The sequence below is a fragment of the Phacochoerus africanus genome, chromosome 7, assembly GCF_016906955.1.
Source record: "Phacochoerus africanus isolate WHEZ1 chromosome 7, ROS_Pafr_v1, whole genome shotgun sequence".
NCBI lineage: Eukaryota > Metazoa > Chordata > Mammalia > Artiodactyla > Suidae > Phacochoerus > Phacochoerus africanus.
In genome coordinates, this window is record NC_062550.1 from 89,960,083 (window position 1) to 89,984,236 (window position 24,154).

Sequence of the window (24,154 nt, forward strand, 5' to 3'; positions counted from 1 at the left end):
GAATTTATCCTACTCATTTCCGTAATGCCCAGTACCTAGTAGAGAGTCTGGATCATAGGAAGTAGTAAATGCCAAATTGATAAATATTTTTATACATACATGCTTTACACTAATCACTGAAAATTAATGATGAGAATTCAGATAGGAAAAGAAACTCTCCACTATTTTCTTTTCAGTATGTCTCCCATGTTACAAATATTACTTTTACAAATTAGGTTGACAGGAGTTCCTTTCGTGGCACAGCAGAAACAATCCGACTAGGAACCATGAGGTTGTGGGTTTGATCCCTGGCCTCACTTAGTGGGTTAAGGATCTGGCATTGCCGTGAGCTGTGGTATAGGCCCACAGATGTGGCTTGAATCCTGCATTGCTGTGTCTCTGGTGTAGGCCAGTAGCTGTAGCTCTGATTAGACCTCTAGACCGGAAACCTCCATATGCTGTGGGTATGGCCCTAAAAACAAAAAAACAAACAAACAAAAAACCAACAACCAAAACCAAAAAAACAAAGTAGGTATATAGGTTATAAAGACAGTAGATTTTTAAGCCACTTTATGAACTATATTTATGGAATATATTTGGGGCAGTTAACAAGATTGCTTGATAACTAATATATAACTAACCAATTATATTTTAATATAATATCTTTTGTGGTCATACATGTTCATATTTTTCATTCTGCCTAATTTATATATATATTAAGAATATGATTCACCATTAAATGTACTCACAAGAGCTATAATGGCCACTTTTATTAAAATAAACATTTTAGTAATAAAATGACTTCATATATACAGAAGTCAATAAATATTTTAAATGGTTCACGCTTTCATGTATTAAATTTATTGTATATTGAAAACATATAAGAAACGAAACTGCTTTTCAGGTACCTAGATCTGACTATATTTTCTTTTCATCTTATCTGAAAATGTACAAATCAAAATTTTAATTTTTTTGACAAGATCTATATATGTGGAAGTTTTCTTAAATTCATTTTAAACACTCTGTCATGGCAGTGATATCAAAACTTAAATCCAGTTCTGAAATTTCCTTGTATTATGTTGAAATCTTTAGAAGAATAAAAACAAAAGTGATCTTAGTAAAACAGAAGGTACCTATGTCATACCTACCCATTGTCAATATACAACAGCAACTACAAACATTTCGTCAGCTGCTGGATCAGAAGAATGACAGAGTTAGCAATACATGGCATTGTTGCCTTATATATATTTATGCTTTTCATGAAAAAAAACCATTTTCAATTCACAGTGAAGGAGCCTGAAGTATTCATTACTGCAGAGGACAAGTGTTATTCTCAGTCTCCCACTGTAAACCTCTTCCATCTTTGTTGCCACATCCACGCATTTGTTGTACTACCGTCGAAGAAATAACACACACAACTCTCTGCAGCTGTCAATTTTTGTTTAAACTTTTGACAAAAGCAAGTTCTTTGCAAGCAGTCATTCATTTAAGAAGATTAGCATTCATCACTGATCACTTAGGCATTCTTAACTCAGAAATGTTTTTACGCTAACCTGTGATTCTGTAAGCATACTAATAGGATTTGAGTATTAGTATTTTCCTAATTGCTTTCTGAGTACCTTAAGGGAACCTGTTACGTTGATGTTGATTTTGCCTTAGACACTTCTAAATAATGTGCACAGATCTGACAACTAAATTTTGCTTATATCAAAGTAGAAATCACAGAGAGAAAAAGAGAACCTAATATTTTCCATTAACATCTTTCATAAGGCATCAACAGCAAAGTGAAATTAAAGTGAACATAACATGAAAATTAAAATGAGAGACTCTCAAACAGGGGTGACCAAGGTTTCCAGGAAAGTAATCCTTCTTATATTACTTCCTTTACCATTTCCTTCTCTAATCATATTGAATATGACCAAGAGCCTTTTTGCCATGTTTCCAAAGGGTAGAATGAAGTATAGCAATAAGTGAAAAGAAATAATTAACTTTCCCTATCCCATATCCTGGATATAAAAAAAAACTGAAGTCTGAGACCATATGTATTAGAATATCCAAGAGTTGGTAAACACAAATATACAAATAAATATAAGTTGGTGACCACTTTTAACAAATATAACTTTGTCTCCGCACTTCATGTTTATAAAATGACATACAGTACTCAGAGCTCTTTTTTATCAGGCATTCAAAAGCCAAAGATAAAAACCGAGGTTATATGATATCACACACATCACACATGCAGGTTATTGTGCTAAAAATACTTTTAGGGCAATATTTCAATATTATGATAAAAACATTAACATAAAATAAGAAATGTATTTTAGGAAGTGTAGACATTGAAATTTGGACTAAACCTAGCCATTGAAGTGGGTGTGTCTCTGTGTTCTTCATCATGTATTTACATCTGCTTTCATTGGCTTGAGATTTAATACAGTTTAATAATGAGATATGGCCAAAATAATAAATGATTAACCAGAGCCACACTTCTTGCTCAGCTTAAGAAAATTTCTGAAAGTCCATTAAAAATAACTATCAGCACTTCAATTGTGTGTTTGTGATTCTAAAGACCCCTGAGAGCTAAAAGCCAATAAATGGTTTCAGAAGACTCAGTGTGCATGGAAAAAGGCAGAGCTGGCTCTTCGTAAGATGTAGAAAATAAAGAGGAGAACAGAGAGAATGGATCAGGTGTGATGAGTGAAGAAGACAGAGTATCGATTTTGAGTTTTGATATATATGATGAGAACTATCTGAAGTTCTTGAGCAAGGGAGGGACATGTTCAATAAAGAATTCAACAAATACGACTCTGAAGGCTGCAATGGGTTTTACAGAAGGGAAAAAGATGAAAGAGTAAGCAAACTGTCTTAGCAGTCTAATAACATGGAACAGAAAGACTGTCACTTACATCTTTCAATATCCTAACCTAGGAGTTCCCTTGGTGGCGCAGTGGTTAACGAATCCAACTAGGAACCATGAGGTTGCGGGTTCGATCCCTGGCCTCCCTCAGTGGGTTGAGGCTCCGGCGTTGCCATGAGCTGTGGTGTATGTCACAGACACGGCTCAGATCCTGCATTGCTGTGGCTGTGGCATAGGATGGCAGCTGTAGCTCCAGTTGGACCCCTAGCCTGATTTCAGTCTGCAGGTCAGAATCCACAGTTTGTGTGTGTGTGCATGTGTGCGTGTGTGCATGTATGTGTGCTGGAGGGAGAGTGAGGGTTGTTTCACATTGAAACACACAGTGTCAGTGTTGAATATTTGAACTTACCACCAACTAGCTTCACAGAAGCATGTGAATTTCCTACTTTACATTTAGAAGTTCAAATTCGAAGACCTAGCTAGCATTGCCATGTTTTTATATGCCATATTGTCTTGGTTTTCACATGGAGCATGACTTTTCCATTTTGCCACAGTCCCCGCTATTTTATATCATTGCCCTGACTGAGCTCCCTTCACTATCAATGTGAAGGGCTGGCTCAGTTGAGGTCACAAATCTCAGATCTGTATCCTCCAAAATGTATTTATACCTTGAAATAAATTTTCTCAGTTTCCCTTGCCATATAAAGTATTAATAAAAAAAGTCTATCATCATATATGCTTCATTTCTTATAATGCTATCCACACAGTTATCCCATGAGCTAGGCAGTTATCCCATATAATTCCCACCATTTTAGAGAAAAGAAGTTGGAAGAGACCAAAAGACATATACTGAAGCTCACCCCTGGTAAGTGTCTGAGTTGACATTAGGTCTTAGATCTTTCATTTTTGGGTAACTGGTCTTCCCACTCCTCCAAGCTCCCAGAACTAAATTCCAATTCTTATACCCTGTGATTGAGCCAAAAAGTCTACCTTATAATGAAATCTATTCCCATCTCTCACATTTGCTCAACATTTTTCCCCCACCCCATCCTACCACTGGACTCCAAATGCCACTGAGTTTCAGCCTCTATTCACAAATGACTAACTTCAATTGCTCTTTTAGCTCTGAACTAAAACTCACTTCCTGGAGTTCCCTGGTGGCCCAGTGGTTAAGGATCCAGCATAGTCACTGCTCTGGCACAAGTCTGATTCCTGGCCAGGTAACATTGCATGGTATGGGCATAGCCCAAACATTTTTTAAAAATTTGAAAAAAAACCCCTCAATTTCTGGGAAGACTTTCCCAGCTACCCCAAGATTTTCCCCACTGTACCCTCTACCTACCCAGCTGTCACATGCTTAACTCTAGATGAGCATCTGTCTCCCTGTTTGGGCATAAGTGCTACAGGATGGGAGTAAGTGTTTCTCATTCACTATCCTGCTTTCAATCCCTAGAAGAACTGTCTGGCACATGTAAAGACCTGGTGCCAAATTTCTGGTTTTGTTTTTAAAAATACTGTTTTAATTATATCAGTCTAACTTAATAAATGAACAGCGACTGACATTTATCGAGCATTTTTCATCAGCTTCTTCAGATGTTCAGATGTCTTTATTCATGTCAGAACAGCAGAATTCTGGATGGGGCAGAGTATGTGTCTGTTCAAAACTAGAATACTGGGATTTACTCTGTCTGCCTTCCTGACACGTCGAAGGATGTGCTACCTTCACACTTTAGCGGACATACACCACGGCTGTGGCATTCTTTATCAATGACCTCAAATTCTACGTGACCTCACCCAATGTCCAGTTTGTAGCCAGCATTCTGAAGCAGCCTATTTGGCTCATTTGGGCAAATTTTCTTGTTGTTCAATATAATCTCTTTTCTGGTTGGCTTTGTCTAAATTGCCAGTTAGCAATGCATGGTGACAGCCTTTATTCTCAAAAGTGCTTATTTACTTTTTTAAAAGCACCACACTTTTCCCCTGGAATTCTAAAAAAATAAAAAATAAAAAAGGATGTTTTAAAACATTCTCTAATCTCCCTATAAGTTCACTAATTTTTTAAAAAACAAGAGCCTTGGTTTTATCAAAATTACCATCACTAAAATTGATTAAGTATAAGCTTATTTTTTTAATTAAATGCTATCTTAGGTACATCTTGTCTTATAGATCTTTGAGGCAAGGCTAAAGTCCTATTTAACTGTTAGGAACTCATTAACTACTAATGAATTTTATCATAGGGGAAGAAGGAAATAAAAATCATTAGCAGATGGTGAGTTTTTGAAACTAGAAGAAAGCTGCTGGCAATCAATATGGCAAAGACAGCCAGTAGGCTGAAAGCATAAATAAAAACATGCTTTTAACCACTTAAACTTTTAGCTGTTGTCCAGGCACAAGGAATATGGTGTGGAGAATCAGAGAAACAATATAAAATATTCCATAAAAACAGTAGGTCCCTTGGGAGACTTAATAATAAGAGTCCCAAGGAAACAGGTCAAGAATGAAAAGAACTCAAGGAAAGTCACACTGTGCAAAAATATTGTTATAAGTGTTTACCATGATTAAATGTCAGTCTTCTTTATTTTTCCATATCTAGGCTGCATGCCACTCATTTTGTGAAGCAATTCCTGACTCCACAGCCTAGTTTGTCACTTCCATGTTCACAGGACAGTCAATCCCTATTTATTATGGCAAGTGGTACAATGCTTTAAATTTATCTCTGCATCCCTGCGCCTCCCCCACCAGGCTGGAAACTCTTGATGTGGATGGAAGGTGAAACGTGTCTTCATAATTGTATCTCTAATACACAGCAATCTCCCATGGGACCTAACACATGGTAGGTCCTCCATAAACGAATGATCAGTGTGTGAATGATTGCAGCAAATTTCAATAACAAATTAGATATTGAGCGAGGGCACTGCTTAACGACAAGAAAGGAGATGCATCTGAATTTCAGGGTACTAAGGCCACCCAGGTAACGGTCGGCAAAGGGCTCCATTCCAAGGACGAATAAAGATCATCATACCTTTGCTGTCATTTATACCTCCACGGACGGCAAAGCATCTGTGACATGATGTTAACACAATGACTGACGCAGACAGATCTTCGAATCTAGCACCTCTTCTGAGAAGTCAGAGCCCAATTAAGATTAATCATAACTAGCACGAATACTATGTGAGGACAGTGCTCTGAAGAGCAGCCATATGCTTGGAAGGGTGGGCCCGGAATTAGGCAAAAACGAAGCTTTGTCTTGAAATCCAAGATATGATGTTGCTAAATAAACATCAAAAATAGCGACTCTGACATTTTCTCTTTACTAAGCCTTTTCCCCTCATTTATTTCCTGCAGACAATCTACGGATGGATGCGGAGACGGGCACCTGCCACAGACCCTGTTCTCCCCTGAGAAACACGCGTTTGCTGTTTGTCGTGGCCATTCTGTTTTAAGACTCGCTTTTAGGAACGCTGAAGGGACTGCTGCTAAGCCAACTTGCTCTGCCCAGCAAGAGGAAGAAGGTGACAAGCATTTCTCTAGTCACTGGGAGAAGTAACCAGAAATGTTTGCTTTGCTGGCTTTGTTATCATACTTTTAATTTCTCTCACCTACTTTGATTCGGTGGGAGAGGAAATTAATTAATCAATACAACAATGAACCTGTCCTCTGGAGAAAAAGTGCACATACCTGCAATGTAGTGCTATCTCTGTTCTATCAAATAAGCTAATTTACAGTGGTCCTCATGTCTTGGTTACATTGGTTATGAGAGGATAGGCCTTCACATACTAGCCGTACTCCATACAAAATTAATTTTGTTCTTATGGGTACATTGCTAAGACCTTCTATTTAACTTCAGTTAGATAAAAACAAAAACAAAAACAAACAAAACGTAGGGGCCATGACTTTTGACTTTTAACTTTTAACTGTGTTTTAGTATATTTCCAACGTGGGTATTATTTAAGGCCTCTCGGGTAAATACTGAAATTAAATCTATGGCTACAAGACTTCAGTTAATGAGGAAACTGCCTTATCTTCATATTCCAAAGCACTGTCCGTGCATTGGTGCCGGTGCAAGCAGTTTTGTTATTGGTCCACCATGAGATAAGCCAGAAATTTCGAGGAAGCACTTAGAAGTGTCTAGAACAATGTGAGAGAAAGTCTATGTTTGCTGAATCTAATAATAAATAATTGCTTGTGTTTTATGTGTCTTTTGTAATTTTCCTGCAGTAATTCAATTTGATCCTATGTTGTGCATCAGACTGTAAATTAAGGTGGGGGGGGGAGGTCTTCTGGGGAAGGAGGGCTCTCAGAATGGCAGTGTGCAAGGTCAGGCCCACCCGGATGAGATTCCAGCTCTTCCACATAGAGCCACAGGACAAGTTATTTCAACGCCCTGTTCTCAATTGCTTCATCTGCAAAATGCGCACACTATTTAGATCCCGGGATATGTGTGAAAATCCAAAAGCACTGGCTTTAGTGTCAGAAAGCCCTCAGTTTCCTCCATTGTAAAACAGGCATGATAATACCGTGTCACAAAGTTGTAAGGATTAGATTATTGGTAACGTCTGCAGCTCGGTAACTAGTAGTTGTCACCCCAAACCCCCAAGGTGGCAGTGATTATTGTCGAAAGTGTTTTCTCACATAGCAGGTACTGGATAAAATATGAGCTTTTATCTTTTCTCACTTGTATAGAGGATCCTGAAAATGTTATGCCTCCTTGGTTCAGTCCAAACTTTTGCGTGACCTGGAAGTATCTCAGCCTGACCACGCTGCATGCCGATGTGCGAAAGAATGCTCTGGACCCTTTGAGAAACTGTTTGTGCATCTAGCCCATCCCTACAGGCCCCTTCTCTTAACCAGGAGTCATTTCTCCTCTTACAGTTTTATCTGAGAAGTTCTCTCTGGGCTGTCTCTGCATGAAAAGGTATCATGCTGGTGGGAGGCAACTGACAGCAATGGTATAAGAATGTGCAGAATGATCTATGTCAGGTAACAAGGGAAAATGTCAGAGAGAGAGAGACTCTTCTCTCTTCTTTCACAAAGCACTAAGCGTAATTTGCCTTTTCATGCCCTCCCTTAAAAAAATTTTTTTTTTTTGCTTGAGGAGGTAGTCATAATGGGTGAAAAGAAGACCAAAAAGCTTCTACTTCACTTTTGAGTTTACAAAACTCTTTCATTTGATTCTTACAACACCACGGCAGAGCCTTCTCTGCCCCTTTCATTGACCAACTAAAGCTGAGAAAGGGAATGGTTTTCCAACCTTACGTTGCTGGTGAAGGCATACCTTAAACATGAACTCAGCCCTTCAAATCCTCAAACCTGGGCACAGAACACACAGATAAAGTGGCGTTACATTAAAAAAAAAAAAAAAAAGACTATTTCAGGAGAATGTCTCAGAATAATAGTTTGATGTGTGAAAACTTTAAATCATGAATACAGGTCTTTGTGAAAGAAACACAATGGACAACCAAGAATGAATATATGGATGGGATGTAGGTAGAAGAAAAATGGATGTATATCCCAAAATAAAGAAGAGTATTAAGAAAAAAATGTTCAAAGGACTACTGCTTGTGGCTAAGTCATAACTAGATTCAAAACTCATCGACACAAATGAAAAAAAAAAAAAAAACAACGGCTGACAGACATTCTTAAACAGCCCCAGGCTTAGAGAAAGGCAGCCTTTGAGGATGTCCGACGCCCTCCAGGAGAGCCCCGGCAGGCGCCTTTTTCAGTAGCAAAACTAACCTTACCCCTCGGCCCAGTTAACCATTCCCACTCTGGGGAGAGCTCCAGAAGGCAAGGGAGCAATCACACCGTCAAACATCCAGCTGCTGTGGTCAGAAGCCTGAAATCTCATCCGCTCGGTATTTGATCTTTGATAAGAGGTCCGTGACCTTTACAAGGACAACACCTCAAATGGTCTCAGTCATCTAGACCTTTGTGTGGATAAATTTCAGGTCCTTATTTGAAAGGAGGTTTTATCAGTAAAGGGAAGAAGAGGGGCAGGGCACGAGGCATTCAAAGGGAGGAAGGAGCTCCTTCTCAGCCAAAGCTGGCAATGCCGAGGGCAGATACTGACTTTTCACAACTGTGCCTAAGATTAGCCATCATTCTTTGAATGATGCATCACATAGAAAACTGCATCTACCGGGTATGCATGTATCTGCAGTGACATGCAATAAATAATGCTAAATAATAATAATTTACTAAATACTAAGTAATAACAAGCAATACGGAAGACCATTGCGTATTTCTTGACCTCTGACCATCTACCAAGCGTTGTGCTTTACACTCATTATTCCATTTAATCTTTACAGTAACCAAATAGGGATGGGTACAATTGCTTTCCTCATTTTATAGCTGAAGAAGCAAGTTTAGAAATGGTTTATATAGCCAGTAAATGGTAGAGCAAGATTTCAAACCAGCCAATCCAATTTCAGTGTAACTACTACCTTTGTACACTAAACTTAAGCTGCAGTGTTTTCATCATAACACACACACACACAATCAATATTCTAGACCCTGTAACACAGAAACCAGAGCCCCATCTCCTGAGTTTTTAATCTCCTGGATTATATATGCCAGGAGATTGTACTTGTATACACCAAGTTCACAAAAGTTGGATTAAGAAGGAAAACAGGAGTTCCCGTCGTGGCACAGTGGTTCACGAATCCGACTAGGAACCATGAGGTTGCGGGTTCGGTCCCTGCCCTTGCTCAGTGGGTTAACGATCCGGCGTTGCCGTGGGCTGTGGTGTAGGTTGCAGACGCGGCTCGGATCCCGCGTTGCTGTGGCTCTGGTGCTCTGGTGTAGGCCGGTGGCTACAGCTCCGATTGGACCCCTAGCCTGGGAATCTCCATATGCCGCGGGAGCGGCCCAAGAAATAGCAAAAAGACCAAAAAAAAAAGAAGGAAAACAATGCAGCACTTCAACTTCAGGAAAGATGGGAAACAGGAGGGAAAGTGTGAAAGAGGAAGGATATAAAACTTGAAAGGATATAAAACGTGAAACATGTGTCAAAGCAGAAATGGAAAAGAAAGAACTTTATCTCTGAAAAACAGACAATGAAAATGTAACCTTCTAAAGTATGAAGGAATTGCTTTAAATTCAACAAAAACCTAGAGACTTCCTGGGGCTTTCTGCTAAATTCTGACAATGATTATCTAAAATCCCTTTGTAGAAAAATGTGCACAGTTTTAGGTAATTGTGGTAATTTACAATTCACCTATCTATTCATCTGTCTCACAAATGGTGTATACCTCTATTCTGTGCTTTTCAGACTTGAATAGGAGTATCTAGAATACCTGAGAGTGTTGGGGGAGGGGAGGAAAATAGTGCTTGGCACATAGTAGAAGCTCAATAAATGTTCTCTGAATGAGTCATGACAGGGTAAATATGGCAGTCTTCTCAAATAGCAGATTTACTCAAAGGTAAGCAAATTAAAATTTTCTAAAATAGTAGAACAATTATAATATATAATAGAACAGAAAGTAAAATGTGAGTGAAGTTTTAAGCTAAAACCCAAAGCTTCAAATTAAAAATGCGCTTGCTTTGGCCTCTGTTTAAGGTAACACCCCCACCCCCAACCCTTAGACCCTTAAAGAATCTCTGTTCTCTCCCCTCCACCATTTTTATGGCTTGGCTGAAAAATCTGGACAAGCATATACATATGAATACGTACGTGCACGTACTTAAGCTGGATCATGGACCACAGATGTTCATGTTTAAAAACGAATCTGTTTAAGGGAAGTGCTACCTTCATGTTATGTTAGAGAGAAATGCTGTGAGTTGCCTCTTAGCTCAGTAACAGACAACACAGTGGCCCCAAGAATCACAGTAGCTGAAGGGTAAATGCCTCTTTCCCTCTCTCTTCACCGTGACAATTACGTTGTGATTCGTATTTCATGCAGTAATTTGACCCAAAGCTAAAGAAAGACATTTCATTCTCTAGCATTTTTCATTTACCATGTAAGAAAAAGAAACACACAAAAATCACCCTTATTCCCCCTTATTCTACCCTTGGCCTCTAACCATGACTGTCTTGGGAAAGGGTTTGAAAAGCAAAAAGCACTGTCTAAACAAATGGGAGGTCTCACGCTATCAGACAAGCAGGAGACCACTTCATCCAGTGAAGTGCGCCAGCGGTGAGCTGGGTCACGCGTCCCAAAGAATCCGGTTAGACCATGGCTGTGTCGCTTTAGTCAAGGAAAGACCTACTCTGGTAACTGTGAAATATTTTGAACTTATTGATCCTGAATGTTTCTTTAAGAATAAGTAAGTATCGGAGATTCTTCATGGATCCCAAGTGATGTTTATGAACACAAAAATTTTTTGAGGCCAAACTGGCCAAAGCATCTAATGGCTAAAATAGAAAAAAAAAAAAAATCTCACACTCTTGAAAAGATTTCAGATGCAGTCAGGGTGCGGGCATCCACTGGCCTTTAATCATGAATGTGTGTGCGCGCGTGTGTATACACACACATTTATTTATTTATTTATTGCTAACATTTTAAAGAACAGTTATTTTTCCACTATACCCTCTATTAACTTTTGATCCAGTCTGATAAGAAATAGCCATGGGATGGTCATAGAACATGAAACAAAACAAACTAGGGTTATCCTACATTTTAATAGGGTGCATGTGAAGGCTCTAACTCTAGTCAAAGAAGAGGGTTTGTAAAATTTGTTTCAATATATGGCATGGGCGCACCAGCTGAGGAATTTTCTTATTTATTCATAAAATGAGCTATTATTACAATAACTGCATGCATCTCAGAACTTCCATCTTCCCACCTGAAAGGTATATCACATTCATCCCTCCTAGATGACTCTTACCTAGTGCTCTCAGGCTTCCTCCAAAATATATTCAGCACAGATGCAAAATGATGTTATCCAACCCAACTTCACCGCTGGCAAGGAAATCCCTTCTGATAATTCCACAGCCCGAGTTTACTCAGGGAGAAAGACTAACGCCTTTCCTCACTCCTGCTCCCTAAGCCCTCCTCTGCAAGGACGAGAGAGAAAGGCATCCCGCGTGGCAGAGGGACAGGTCAAAAGGTCAGGGATCGATACAGTGATGTGCTGTGATGGGCACTAGGGGCTTGGCTTGATGAAGTGAGCTTCATAAAATATTTAAGGAGTTTATACTTACCACTTAGAAAACAGTAATCAATTTAACAGAACACAGTGAAATCAATTCTCAATTACGTGCTCTAATAGAAGCAAACAATAACATGCTAAAATGTACTGTTTGAGGACCTTCACAAATACTTACATCTAATGAGAATGTTCACCCTGCACATTCAGCTTCTGCTAACCCGAGAGTTATTATTACAACTACTTGGAATTCTCCCACTACATCTTATTTAGCCAGTGGTAGGAAGGAGCCCAATAACATGCTGAGTGGAAGGGGATACCCATTTGGATTGGCAAAATCCACCATAGTTAATCCTCGAAAGTGAAATTTCTGCATCCTATAATCAACAGTTGCTGGGTGTTTGATTAAATACCCCAGGCATTTGGTCCCCAGTCTACTTTTGTTTCTCCCCCCAACTGGCAAACAAGCGAAATTAGACCAAGAACTTGAAGGAACAAAGTGTGTACTTTAATACAGAAATGCTTTTACCTGCCATGCCTGCTGTGAATGAAATGGGCTGGGCTTTCGAAATGTTAGTCAGCTTAACTCCCAGTTGGTGGCACTGGGAAAATGTAACCATGCGGTCTCATTGCTCTGTTTCTGTTCTGTAACTGCCAACTGGAATACAATAGAGGAGTCAAAGGGAGACAAAAAAGAGATGGAACCAGAAAGAAGCCCGAGGGTGACAACAAAGCAAGCAAAGAAAATGAAACTGAGTCAAAGATACTGCCCGCCAAGGCTGGCATCCCAGACTGTTTTCACACTGAAGACAATGATGCTTCAATTAACTGCCATTTTTTTCCCTTCAAAAATTCAAGTTTTTACAAACCACAAATTATCTAGTAGAAATTCCTCTTTGCAGTATTTTAGGAAAGGTCATATGATATAGTTAACACAAAGAGAGGATGGCTACTGTCATGGTGCTTAGGCTTGAATAAACCGTATTTCACACATTGTGGGAGATTTGGGTATAAATATAAAGGGTAGTGATGTTGAAAACATTAATATTTTTGGTCTGCAAAATAGGAGGACTTTGGTGGATGACAGTATATGTACCAAATAAAGAAGGTTGAGTATTTGAGAATTCTCAGGTTGTGTCTACAGGCACCTGGAATTTCCATATGTCCGGCTCCTCCATCACCTCGCCACTGTCTGTTGTACATTTTTTCTTCCCGTGCAGATGTTATACTATTTTAACAGTAAACATGAGACTGCCATTTACCATGAAATCTTAATTTCCATTTTAACTTTAGAATACTTCAAAGAATCCCACTGACTTTGGTTTGTTCAAATTTAAGAACTAACATGTCCAAAGTTAAACTTCATCAAAGGTTAGACAATGTACGTCCTTCCCTCCCATAAGGATTATAATGATGTACATAATTCATTTTTATTTAAATATGCATGACATACTGAGTTACAATTTTCTAAGCTGGAAAAGATGGAAAAACATTGAAAAGAATGTAGTTTATTCATAAATAATATAGATTAAATAGCCTGGCTTTAAATGCCTCAAACTGGTCACAGTTGAGACAATGAATACAACGCTTTATATCGTGGATTCGTGTCAAATTGAAACGCAAAACTTTCTTTAGGCTGGGATAATAACAAATAAAATGAAATGTAATCTCACTTTAAAGGACATGATAAAATCTTACCTCATTAGATGGGACATCCAGAATGTTGTACTTTCCCTATTATTTTACTAATCATGCAGCAGCGAGCTTTAATGGTTTTTTCTGACAGAGCATTGTCTTTCGGGGTAATAGCATCAGGGCGTTAACCAGATGATCCAAAGTTAGAATATACATTATAAACAATTTTTGTTGTTGCTGTTGTTTCAACATCTGAAAGTTCAAGATAAGAGAAAAAGTGCTAAAAATTTTCCACTGGACGTCAAAGAGAAAAACGTATTAAGGTAATTCTCCATACTATCATGAACCTGCTAGCATTCTGTATTTTAACTTATAATCAATTGTTGATCCCATAAAGCATTCAAAGTCAAATTTTATCGACCCCCGGACATAGCAAAGTGGTGATCATTTGGCAATTTTCTACTTGGAGGCCTGAATTACCTTCCTTGATCACCTACTCTGCTCAAATTCATTATAAAAATGACCAGTTTACCACCTCACTTAACATGACGAAGACCATACTACAGAATGTGGGTACCAGGATAAAACAACCAAACGCTACCTGGGGACAGATGAGCAAGCGAGAGGGTGTGACAGATGAGCAAGCGAGAGTGTGTGTGAGTAACTTAAATTGTTTCAGTTATTCTTTTACTTCTAAAATGATTTCTATATTCCCCATGATGAGTCCCCAAAACATACCCTTTGCAGCAAGAGCCATTAGCATACGTCATTTTCCACTGCCGGAAGCCAACTCACAATATATCACTTACCTGTGCAGAGATGGAGCAGCAAGGGCTCATAACTGGATGAATGATGCATAAAATGTTCCTCAGCTCACTTCCCCTGGGAGGTACGTTTCCAAAGCTAGGAACACCGTCTGCCTGCATGGATGGAATGCTAAGCAATGCAGTAAAACAACCAACGCATTAGGTATAGCTTTTCAACACTGTGAAATCTAGAAGAAACTGTAAAATAAGTACACAAATAAGCAAGTATGTATCTAAAAATTATGGCTCTAATTCCTGGAATAGTACACAGTTTAAATAAAGAAGATTAGTGATGGGCTCATATTTTTTGGTTTGTTGTAAAAAACACGTTTTCTTGGAAGCCAAAGCTTTCTTGGTTACAAGTTTACGAGAGAGATTGTTTTGCATTGTACAACACAAGCGTGTCACCAGGAAATCACTGGATCTCAATTACAGGTAAAATGTTGGTCAAAGAGCCATTTTTCCCCCCCAAAAGTACCCAAAGGAATAAAGAAAAGAAGCATATCTAAGAAGATATATGTGAAAAATTTAGGTGCTCAAATTTTTATTGGATTGCCAAATTTAATTTTTTTGAAAAAATTGTCACCAATCTTTTAAAGGCATCCTTTCAAATCAGACTTGTTTCCAGTCTAAATTTAGCCTCTGTTCTTTGGGTCATATTTCTTCAGGCACAAGAAGGAAAATCAATGTCCTTACTCACCTCTGGAAGGATTTTACTGCCAAGTCTCCGTGGTTCTATGGGATCCAATAATCCATGGCTCAGCATCGACTTTTCTATGACACCTGTAGAAACAGCCTCTCTTCCTTTATAACAAAATATAGCAACAAAAATCGTGTAGTTTCTGAATAAATTAAACAGAGGCTTTTAAATACAACTTCTTCCTATAAGGGAAATGTGTTTATGTTTTCTAAAAAAAAAAAAAAGACGTCACCTTTGATTGATTTTTCTGAGCCACTTAGCTTTTTAAGGATAATGTGAACATATATTTGAAAAGACAGTTTGAACATACTTTTATTAAAAATTTTGCAGCTAACTCCTATATTATAAATAGTAGTTATTTTTTTCTAAGAAAATAGACAAATGGTAAAATAAAGCCTATTTAAATAGGCTTTAAATAAAGCAAATTTAAATTCCCAGTTTAAAAATTTATCCAGAATCAAAATGCTTTTTAAATATGAAAAACCACAAACATGCCTTTAAAATCAAAAGTTTTGATAAAGTAGAGGACCTTTCCAGGCAGTGGAGTCTAGCATATCCAATCCTAGGAGAGAGGGCGGGTTAAACTTTTGGTTGTATTTTACCGCATTACAAGAGTTGGGAGAACAGTCAAGAGCCACCATTTTGCTTGAGACATATAAACACAAAAACAAAAAACAAAATCTAAAACCCAAGAAGTCATATTTCCAGCCTTCTTTTTGTTTTGTGACTGTCATTATTTTTTACAGTTTAAAAGTTTTCTTGAAGTATATGGTTGATTTACAACGTTAATTTCTGCTGTACAGCAAAGTGATTCACTTATTCATATATACATTCTTTTTCATATTCTTTTCCATTATGATTTATGACTATAGCTCCCTGTGCTATACAGTAGGACTTCATTTATCCAACCTATATGTAATAGTTTGCATCTGCTAATCATAAACTGCCAATCCATCCCTCCCCAGCCTGCCTCCCCACTGGCAACCACAAGTGTGTCTATGTCTGTGAGTTTCTCTTTTGCAGGTAAGATGGTTTGTGTCACATTTTAGATTCCACATATAAGTGATATCATATGGTATTTGTCTTTCTCTTTCTGACTGAGTTCACTTAGTATGAGACTCCCTAGCATTCTTCACACACCTGATTTAAACCTCAAAGGTATTTGTTTCACCCTGGGCAGACTTCTTTGGGCACATCAGAATATATTCCCTGCAGCCATTCCGCATTGAGTGGAGTAACTACAGTTGGCAACCCACTCCGTCACTCACTTACTCCATCAGCCCAAGAATCTGCAAAATAAAAATGCAGTGTTAAAAAAAAAAATTCCTTGTACATTTGCTTTTCCTCATAAAATCCTAGAGGAGAGAAAACACAAAGCAGGATGTTTCCCACAATGTATGTGACATGTGACATCTTGGTTAAAAGTGACACGGCTGTGGTGCACTCTGACAGGTTTAGTGTTAAGACCTGACAGATATAAACCTGCAAGAACAACCTCCCTGCCACAGCTATTTAAGCTCACGTTAAAACTTTGATTTGATAGTCCCTTGATTAGCTTGTGAAACCGTGAGTGCTACTGCCTTTCAAGTTCATTATAAATTAATGCTATTCTTAACATTACTGTCAATTGAAACGCCCATTTTGCTAAAATGTAGGCATTTTAACTGCTCATCAAACCTGTGCACATTTTTGAGTTAAAGAAATAGATCAGTCCAAACTCCAGGTCTCAAGGGAGAAGTTCCATTGTGTATCAGGCCATGTCTACACTGGCTGAGCAAAGCGCTCTGTTCAGAAGGAGAAGCGCCTTTGGCAGCTAGAGTCCACATAGCTGACCCATGGATGCTTGGGGGGGGAGCTTCTTCACCTAATTACACAAGTGCAATGAAATTACTCAGCATTTGACGAAAATGACCCATGACGACAAAAAAGCATGGCATGATTGTCGTCCTAATTTATTTACATGGTAGTCATTTAGAATGTAATTCAAATAACCTATAAAAAATAAAAATGCTTACACTTCACAAGCAATGATGAATATGGGTACTGAAATAATCGATAGCATTCAGTTTAACCTAAGTCATATTCTTCCTAAATAGGAAAATGGTGGCGTGATTTAAAAATGGAATACTTGGGGCTTCTCCTGTGGTGCAGCAGGTTAGGGATCCAGTGTTGTCACTGCAGTGGCTTGGGTTGCTGCTGTGGCAAGGGTCTGATCCCTGGCCCGGGAACTTCCAAAGGCTGCGGTCAGGGCCAAATAAATAAATAAATACAATACTTTTTCTTAACTGGTCTATGTTAAGCTTCTAGCTCTGATTTTATGTTTACGTGGAGTGATTCTCAGAGTTCATATAATTAAAAAGATGATTTCGACCTCACCAAAAAATGGGTCAAAATGGTTATCAATGTTCTGGAGGAAATATTTACACTCTTCCAACCTGCACCATCAAGATTCAGTAACAACGTGGGTGCATTCTATTCTGGGGACAGGATAATGCCCTCAAATTATCTTGAACATTGAGATCTTTTCATCAATTTTTGGACTAAAAAGAGGTTTAGCAGAAATGTTCCCCTAACAACTCTGAAATTATAGGCTTCCCCCTCCATCCACCCAAACACACTCCACCCTGTGAAATAATAGTTACAACACTAATCACATTTGGAATTTGGCCAGGACACCCCCCCCCCCGTCAGTGAGTGGGCAGAGGTTGGACCAAATTGCCTTGAAGGAAGAAAGCCTCTCTCACCCCAACAGATGCCTTCAAAGGGTGTCAGAGAGCATCCGTTCCAATTCTTTTAAGAAAGGAGGGATAAACATTTAAATTTGTGGAACTCTATCAGAACTGTGCTCTATAAGCCACATTTTACCTCTCCTGACGTTATCCCAAAATAAATCAGTTATGTTGATTCGCTATGCTACATAAGTTCCAAACCCCACTTTCCCTAATGCAGGTAGGATTAGCTCCCATTTTTTGCCACTTCCAGCTTCAGATTTTTGAGGACAGGGCTTAGTCTCTCTGCTTAATAATCATTCGATGTGGATGCTAAAGCCCCTTTTGCTGGGAGCAAAATCCCACCCTCAGACTGAGTTATGGCAACACTTTTGTTGGCTAACATATAAATTATCACTCAAATTCTAAAACCAAAATAAATCCAGGTGATTTGAGTCACTTTATATAGCAAATGCTATGTAAGATCAACTGAATCTAGAATCTTCTTTTCCTATACGAAAGCCCCAGGAATGTCTAAATATAAAACACCTGTTGATATCCTTGCCTTATCATGTTTGAGCACCCTGTGATAATGGTGATGGTGGTGTGATGATAATAGAGCAAACACTCTCACAGCAGGGTACTTACTATGGGCCAGGCGCTGTTCTAAATCCTTCATGTATATGAACTCATTCAATCCCCATGACAACTCTGTAGGGTAGGTACCATTATCTCTCTTTCACAGATAAGGAAACAGAGTCTCTCAGAGGCATCTAGGCACTGACCCTGGACCACATGTTTAGGACGTGGTAGAGCTAGGATTTGAATCCAGGCAGTCTTGCTCCCGAGTCCTTTTTACTGCTTCTATTCTCCTTGCCCAGCATGGTTACAAAACAAATGTCATTATGGATAGAGATTTATATCAAAACATGAGTTCTTTACATTGGCTCTTTCCATATGAGTGGAATTAATATGCCTGGAACTAAAGCTTTATCCTACGAACTGCTCTGGGCTCTAGGCTCATGTATCTGCTTCTTCTACTTTGCTCCTAGCATCTCCTTCTTTCCAACAAGTTCCATGTACTCAAATGCAAAACGGATTCCCATTGATCTTCATTTTGGGGATACCATTTACTCCTTTAAAACTTAAATTCTTGAAGATGCTCACTGAATGTGGAAAATCTCAAATCAGAAAGGAACTGCAAGAACAGACATTATTAAATAGGGTCTCTGTGTAGAGCAGGTACCGAACGAACTGCAGCCTAATGGAGTCAGGCCTCCTGAGGTCAAATCCTAACACTACCTTTTGCAAGTGGGACACGTGATTCATCTCTTCACAACTTAATTTCCTCATCTATAAAATAGGAAGAAAAAATGATCCGACATTTTAGGGTTGTGAAGATTAAGTAAATTAATCCCCATAAAATCCTTGATGTAGTGCATGGCACACAGCATGCACTCAATAAATATACGCTCTTCTTATTATTTACATTTAGTTCACCTAGAATAGACTACCTGAGCTGCAACTAAGCACTAACAATCCAAAGTTCTGCCATTTCAGTGTAAAAGCACTAATACAGATTTTAGGAAAATTGGTTGTGGTCACAGGAAATTCTTTCAGACCAGGGACAATTTGGTTTTTAAAATTCACTGTGACATAGCTCTACAAATAATTCCATCCCCCTCTATTTGGTGAGAGCACAGGCAAATTACAAAATACAACAGAACTACCTTAAATAAAAATCAGTGCTTACAATGTTGTCAGACACTCAGCTCAAAAGTCAAGAGTAGATTTTCTATATGGTTAGGTTTTAAGTTACATAAAAGGACGGCTTGCTTAACTCTTGCTTGATTAGATCATAATCCAGATTTCTCTGCAGAGTTACTGAACAGAAATTGACCCAGACAGCAGAGATGTGATTTAACAATTGCACGATTCAGCAGCCATAAAACTGTCCACACTCTCAGCTTGTCTTTTCTCTCTGCTCCCTTCCTTTCTTTATCTTCTAGAAGCTTAGGCTAATGCTTAAGTTCCAACTCTTTGAAGCCACAAGGAGACTTAGAAATGGCTACTTAGGAACCTAAAATTGAAATTTCCATCGCAAAGAGAGAGTAATGTAGGTACTAGAAGATGATGTGCTGAATGCCCACTAGCATTGTGTTCTTCAGTAAGTATTATACAAAGAAAAAGGAACAGACTGACACCTTTATCCTTTCAGTTCTAAAATGGACTCGGTCACCAGAGAGAGAGAGAGAGAGCTAGAAGCCTGGAGGCCCCAAATGAGAATCACGAGAAGCTATTCTAGGTAAAGCTCCCACTTTTGTTGGGATATTCCCCGGATGCACTAAATTGCCTTTTTGTGGTCCAGGCACCAATGGACTTGGGAATCACTGGCTGGTACCCAAGAGGTGGGCAGTGAGGAAGGGAACATTTGCCTCCTTTACCAGTGTCTCAGACACGGGATCCTCTTTGGTAATCCTGAGAGGAAGAAAGTATTGGCATATACCTAGTCTAGAATTAAAATTTTGAATAAAGGGGTCAGTGTGTAGCCTCATTGGGTATATAGAGTAGACAGAGGAGTTCCCATTGTGTGTAACGGATCTGATTAGTACCCTTAAGGATGTGAGTTTGATCCTGGACCTCACTCAGTGGGTTAAGGATCCAGCATTGCTGTAGGTTGAAGATACAGCTCCGATGTGGCGTTGCTATGGCCGTGGCACAGGTGACGATTCGACCCCTAGCCTGGGAACAGCCAAATGCTCCAGGTGCAGCCCTAAAAAGACAAAAGAGAGAGAGAGAGAGAAGACAGAAAAAGTAATGGTGAGGCAAATATAGGTCTTAAATTTAATGCCACACTTGCGCCTGTGAAAGTGCACCACTATCAACCTCCAGAAGGCTTGGACTTACAAACACAAAGACCACCAGACTCTCACTCTGAAATGAGAATGTAGCAAGAATTGGCCTACAGTTCTCCAGATAGGCATGGTGTGTCCCAGAAATAGACACCCGCCTAAAGGTATCATTGAGGGGGGGCAATTTTAGGATTAGAACTCATGGAGGTCAAGGAAGGGGCTGAAGTGTCAGAGGAGAAATAGATTCTCTGATAGCAATTCAATCATTCCAAGGAAAATGGAAAGACCGAGAAACAATACTGGCAAGAGATGTAAATATCCTTAGCTGGAATTATCTACGCAACAATAGAGGCATAAAGAGGAGATGCAGTACTCAGCCTTCTGCCACCAAGAGGATGTAGAGAACAGGGGTGATGGGGAGCCAAAGAGCATAAATCTGGTTTCTTACTTGCGATTGAGGAGCCATTCAGAGCAAAGGAAATGGACTGTTTCAGCAACCCCGTGGGCAAGTTATCCCATGCTTATTTAGTCTTTCTATATGTGAGCATCCTTAAGTCAGCAGAGACACTGTGCCAGGCACAAAATAAATAAATTCTCATTATCTTGCAGCAGTGTTGTATCTCCTTATGGCTACATATATGGGTCTCATTTAAGGCCATTTAAATCATTTAACCTGAGTGATTTTGAAAAAGGATCCTACTTATTTCATACTGTATAATAATGCCAACCAAGGATATTGACTTTCCAACACCATATAACCTCCAAACATCATATGGAAAGTTTAAAACAACAAAAAAGGAAAAAGAGAAAGCTCAGATCTGCTGAGTGGTCCTCACTGCCATTTCTCATTATCCTTTTTATATGATCCCACATCCAGATTCAAACCAGGTGATTTGGTTCTTAGCAGAATGCGAATTAATTCTGATCATAAATTTTAATGAGACAACACTTCTCAGATGTTCCAAATGCAAAAACTTCTGTTATGAAACTGGAAATTCTTTCCTTTGGAAACCTTGACTGTTTCCCCTCTGTTACCTTGACTCAAGAGAACAATCCACACATCAGTAAGGTCAGATGCGACCCCACTGGAATCTCAGGGTTCCCGTATCCTTACCTCCATCCGGCGGTTACATACTTCTCCATCCCTTCCGTTCACAAGTTTTATAATTTCACAGAATTGCAAGCTGTACAGCATGGCATCAAACTTGATCTTGCCATTATGCTTGATTGTTCAAAATTACACCAGTCCCAGAATGTTGACAGCATTCCTTTCAATATTTTCTCTGTTGCTTTATTAAGTGGCAGTGTCAGACTTACAGAAGATCATTTCTGGGGCGACTCATTCAATTCTTTAAAGACTGACATCACATTAAAAAAGGTTCCCCCCAATCTTGCCCTCTTCTCTCTATCCCCAATATATACGGACACGTCAGAAGTAATTAGAAGGAGCTTAATAAAAACAGGAGATGTTTCTCCTTACTGTTCCAGAATGGGTGAGTGTAGGAAGACTTTGTTATCAGCTTTGTTCTAGTTGTAAATTTGCATTCAGCATCAGCTGTATCCCCTGAAAAAGCAGAGGCCTGCCCTAATGTTTCCGAGTTCTATTTCTCTGGATCCAGCCCTACCTCCAGGCACTGTTTGTTCCTTATAGATAATTATTAATGGAGAAGGCACTTCTTCCTCTAATGTGTCCCTCGCCTTCTTGTGCCACTTTTCATGTGAGCAAGTTCAAGGCAGTGACTTTTCTGTCACTTATTAATATCAGGGCAGCTTGTTTTAAAGCAGGTTTCTGATTAGAATGGAAAAAAAATAATAAAACCAGGATGTGACGATAAAACCTTGCATTCAGAGCTCTTATTTCATACTCTCTCTTTAGAATGGGTACTGCCTGTTCTTTTCATCAAAGGCAGAAAATCTGTTTTGTGTCGAAGGTAAATGGAGAATGCCCACATCCATAGTTCTTTTCAAAGCTTACTGTTCTCAGATATGGTAAAAAGCTGTTACAAAGGGTCCTCTTTAGCACAGTCTTGGTCGTATTGTTTGATAAATAAAGTCGTCTCTCTGCAAAACGATGCATTCTATGTACCTCTCCAGGCAGGTGGAATGCAATCTAATGTTGGGGACATTATCCCTTTGCACTGATAATCAGGATTACAACACATTTTCTGAATGTCAGGTTTGTTAGTTGATATTAGCTCCTCTGATGGGCTCTAGGAAAAAACTCGGCTAGATGGGTTTACAAGTAGAGAGTCCCAAGCTGGCTGAAACTTCCCAACAACACGATTCTGAAAGACGAATTTCTGAGATGGCTGTGGCTTATGGAAAAAATTCTTGACTTGGACAGATGGGATTGGATTTCCTCTCTACCACTTATTAGCCACGTGGCTTTGAGTAAACCACTTACACTCCCCACGGCTTACTTTATAAAACACTAGTAATAATACCTCCAGAAGCTAACAGAATAAATTGGACAGGGTATATGACAACGAATGCAATGGTTCATAATAAAGCATCATACAAATGCTCAGCATTATATCTTCTCAAATAACCTATGCTGAATGAGCAAAGAAGCCATGGACAACAAACAGAAATCTAGGGGGAACATCCACCTAAAATATAATCATGTTTATTCAACACTGGGAACAGGGCTTTCTTCTAAAAAATATTACCATTACTAAAATTTAATTTTATGTATATATCACATATACAGGTGACCGATTTTTAAGAAGTGATAATGACATACAAGGTAGACAGAAGTGAACACTTCTTAATAATTCAGGAGGCATTTCACTATCTTATCACACCTAAGGGTCATAATTACGATTATCCGTGGCTAATTTACTGGAGAGATGGAGGAAACTTAAATGACTCTATAACTGAGAAGAAATTTTAGGAATTAATCCATGCTGCTCATTTCTAATACTGTCACATGTCTCTATGTCAAAAAAAGTAGCATCACCCTGATAATTCTAAGATATCTGATCTGCACTTTTTATTGATTCGTGTTCTCTCTAAGGAGATCTTGACCACAGCAGAAATTTCCACATTCTAAGGTATCACCTAGGTGACTCATTAGCGCAGTAGGTAGTGCTTCAGCCTCATAATGGATCACCAAACATGTTGCCCAAACACAATGACTCCTGGCGGTGTTCAAGGCGAGAGGTCTACTCCAAATCTGGGGCACCAGGTTTGGAAAGAGCAGCTGGAAGTAACTGCAGAGGTGGGAAATAGGGAGGAAATAATCAGCTCTGTCCTAATTGATAGGACTGTCAAAAAGATGAAGTGAATTCAAGTTTGAGGAAGACTTTGTAGGTTACTGGCACAGACAAATGTAGGGTCAGTTGTTGTTTTAATCATTACTATTAATAGCCTTACTCAGTTTACAATGGATAAGTTATATATAGCTTGAAGGAAAAGAGTTCTTTTTCAAATGATGGCACGTTTATTCCCCCATCATCCAATTCTTGCTTTCTTAACTCATCTCTCAGCCACCGTGAGGGACAGAGAGTCTCTTCTTGTTTCCTTTGGTTTGG

At 39.0% G+C, this 24,154-nt stretch overlaps 1 long non-coding RNA gene across 8 annotated transcripts in view; it reads right to left on the reverse strand.

Moving 5' to 3' along the window:
• LOC125131506 (uncharacterized) overlaps positions 1-24,154 on the reverse strand; it is a 150,915-nt gene that overhangs the window by 100,919 nt on the left and 25,842 nt on the right. For 7 of the 8 annotated variants that reach the window (XR_007135936.1, XR_007135937.1, XR_007135940.1 and 4 more), the window contains 5 exons: positions 16,202-16,350; positions 15,062-15,165; positions 14,365-14,475; positions 13,619-13,807; positions 12,450-12,578 (listed from right to left, as the gene is read on the reverse strand). This is a non-coding gene — a long non-coding RNA (uncharacterized LOC125131506). The remainder of the gene's footprint in view (positions 1-12,449; positions 12,579-13,618; positions 13,808-14,364; positions 14,476-15,061; positions 15,166-16,201; positions 16,351-24,154) is intronic. The other variant, XR_007135941.1, reaches the window with a different exon arrangement.